Source organism: Caenorhabditis elegans, chromosome V (genome assembly GCF_000002985.6).
Source record: "Caenorhabditis elegans chromosome V".
Taxonomy (NCBI): Eukaryota; Metazoa; Nematoda; class Chromadorea; order Rhabditida; family Rhabditidae; genus Caenorhabditis; species Caenorhabditis elegans.
The window spans coordinates 19,499,428-19,503,100 of NC_003283.11; positions in this window are offsets into that span (position 1 = coordinate 19,499,428).

Below are 3,673 nucleotides of genomic sequence, written 5' to 3' on the forward strand. Positions count from 1 at the left end.
TGAGGTCAGGTCAGCTCTCCCCGTTATGTCCAGTATAGAGCCCCCCCCCCCCCCACTATTGTACTTTATTTGTTATATATCTTAGAAAACTAGGGCGTGCTAGGCGTGTGCGCTGACGGTTTGACAGGAGCAACAGCAGGCGGAGGAACACAGCATATCACCCCTGGGAGCCCTCTTATTTTCAAATTATGTGAACGTTTCTGCTCATCGTTTCACACGGTTTTCGTCGGCCCATTTTTGGATGTGAATTTCCGCACCGTCTCCGGCGATAATCTTGTGTGTGTGTGTGTGTGTCCTGCCCAACTACCTCCATCTGGTGGTGCTCCGGAATTAACTGCTCTCCTCAGATTTCTGTTTGTTTTTGTTCCCAAGACCCCCCATCATCACTAGCACACCTATTTTATCGCATTCGTCTCGTTGTTTTTTTTCACTAACTAGGTTACACGGTTTTCTAAAAATTTTCAATTTTTTTTTTTTTTTTTTTTTTTTTGAAAAAAAATTTCAGTTCTTGACCACCAGACTCAAGAGTCAAGAGACTCAAGTTGGGTAGAGAAGTGGCGGTAGGGGGGAATGTCCGGTGTGTGTGTGTGTGTGTGTGCTCCGTGAGCAAAAAACAAACAGTTAGGTTATCCTCTAACCTTTTATCCGACGTGAATTTTGAGGCGGCTCGAGTGCAAAAAATTGTCTTTGACCAGAGCCGTCGCACTTCCGCGAATCGTGGGAATGTTGAAGGAGCCTGGCCGTTCACTTTTCATTTTTGGTTTTCATTTCCTTTCACCGTAAGGTTAGTAAGGTTGGGCTCAATGTGCTTGTTGGTGAAAATTTTGAGCCCGTTGAGGAAGCTGCTTGATTGAGCTCGAATTTTCATTTCCAAAATTAAGTTTTGCCAGTAATTTGGGCTTGTTTGGAGCATAATTTTTCTGAAATATTTAGAAAATTTAAGAAAAAAAAGGTTAAAATTACATCCTGAAGCTTTCAAAAAATATACAAGGTCCAGAAAATTAAAAATTCCATAAACTTTTTTGAAGTTTTAGAAAATTCCTGAAATTTCAAAATGTTATAATTTTACTCGAAGTAGAATTTTTTTTAATTATGAGAATTTCTGGTGTGTTCAGAAAATTTCCGAAAATTACAGAAAGAATATACAAAAAAAATTTTTTTTTGAATTTTTTGAAATATCCTGGAATTTTTTGAAATTTTCTGTAGATCTCATAAATTTTAAGAAATTTTTAAAAATTACAAAAAAGTAATTCCCAAAGTATCCGAAATGAAATTTTCAAAAAATTCTGGAAGTTTTTTAAAATAATAGGTGAATCCAGTGAAATTCAGTTTAAAAGTTTTGAAATTTTTCAAAAATGTACAGGAAAATTCTAGCAAATTCAGCATTTTCTGAATTTATGTACTTGAATTTTTATGGAAATTTCTGAATTTTCCTGAAAATGTTAGAAAAAAACTTAAGACTACAACAAATTTCTAAAAAAAATCTGTGAAAATTCAAAAAAAAAATTCCATAAACTTTCATGAAACTTTCAGAAATTTTTGGGAATATTTTCTAATTTCATGAAAACCGAGCAAGGTTCATAAGTTTATGGAAAATTTCAAAATATTCAAGGTTTTATAAAGTTTCATGAATTTTTCAGAAAAATCTGAGAAATTTCAAGAAATTCTGAAATAAAAAAATTGAAATTTTCAGGTTTTCTGAAAAAATTCAGAAAATTTAATGGAAAAAAAACGAGCAATTCAAAAAAAATTCACGATTTTTGAATTTTCTGGAATAAAAAAAAATAAAAAAAATTTGCAAAAATTATATTCGAAAAAATCGAATTTTTAAATTTTTGAAATTTTCTGAAGGTTTTTTTTTTGAGTTTGAAAAAATTCAAAAATTAAAACAAAAAATTCCTAAAAAATATCCGTATTTCCTTGACTTTCTGTAATATTCTGGAATTTTTTCTCCGCATTTCTCTGAATTGCCACTAAAACACATTTCCATAGACAATGCACATTCCGACCCCAAAAACAGTATCGAATTTCAGGCCCGCGCCCTAATTAGTTGGCAAGTTTGTTTTGTGTGAATCAGGTCAAACAAAATAATCAAATTTCAATGAGCATCCTGTTTTTTTTTCGAAAACAATTGATTTTTAATTTAGCTCCCATCAACTCTAACCCAATACTTTTTGCTCTTTTTTTCTCCCCCAACCACACACGCGTCGCGTCAAGGAGTTGCACTCATCACTCCAATTTTTTTTGTTCCGCGCGGAAGCTTTTCCCCCCTACGTGACGTATCTCCCGTAGAGACCCCTCAACTAGTCAGGCAGCAGGGGCGTATGTGCTCCGAAGCCGGGAGCACATACCAACTCTCGCGCCTTTATCATTTCATGCCATCTTTTCAAACAATTGCACCATGTGCTTTCAATTGTTTCTTTCTAGGTTTTGGATCAAGTTTTACCGAAATTTTTCATATTCCTGTCCGAAATATATTTTTAAGCTTAAGACTAAGCCTTAGGCTTATCTTTGGCCTGAGCCTACTTTTCACCAGAATTTGCAATTGTGACCTTTAAGCCTATATGGCCTATTTCTCTAATACTAGGCTTAGTCCTAAGTCTAAGCCCAGTCAATGACTCTGACCCAATAGCTAGCTCAGCTAAGCTGAGACTGAATTTAAGCCAAACAACTCTTCAATTTAGCCCCAGGTCCCGAGCCTTTAAGCCTTTAACCGTAGGCACTGAGTCTCAGGCCCTTAGCCCCAGGAGGAAATCCCCCAGTTTCAAGCCCTTAGCCTGAAATCAGGCCTAAGTCCAAGCTTGATGAAAAGCTTAAGCCTAAACCCCCTCCCACAAAAGTTCAAATTTCACTCCCACCACCTCCAAAAAAACCATCCCAGACATTGCGAAAAATCAAGTTTTGCCTAGATTTTCCCGTCCTCCTCCCCCCAAAATCTAATACCTCTCGTCAATAAACAATTGCGTGTCTTGTCAAGTGGTTCAGGGCTCATCGAGCCCCCCACCCAAGTGACTCATCAAGGGTGTGTACTGCCTAATGTTCTCCTACTCTAATATCATTTTATCAGTTGTACAAATGGTTTTCGGCTCGTTTCTTAGTTTTAGGCTCTTGGGCCAAAGTTTTCGGGCTTAGGCTTAGGCTTAGGCTTATGGTTAAGGTTAGGCTTAGGCTTAAGTTTTGGCTTGGGCATTAGGCTTGGGTTTAGGCTTAGGCTTGGTCATTAGGCTTAGGCTTAGGCTTGGTCAGTAGGCTTAGGCTTAGGCTTAGGCTTATAGTTAAGGTTAGGCTTAGGCTTAAGTTTTGGCTTGGGCATTAGGCTTGGGCATTAGGCTTAGGCTTGGTCATTAGGCTTAGGCTTAGGCTTGGTCATTAGGCTTAGGCTTAGGCTTGGTCATTAGGCTTAGGCTTAGGCTTAGGCTTAGGCTTATGCTTAGGCTAAGGTTTAGGCTTAGAATTGGGTATTAGGCTTAGGCTTAGGCGTAGGCTTAGGCTTAGGCATAGGCCTAGGTTTAGGCTCAATTTTGGAGACATTTTTTTTCGGTTCACCAAGTCAGCTTTTTTACACTTTTTTGTTAATTTCTTGAACTTTTTTTTTTCAAAAAGTCAGTTTTTTTCCAATTTCTCTCAAATTTATATGGAATTTTTTTTTAATACTTTACCTCAATTTTTTTTT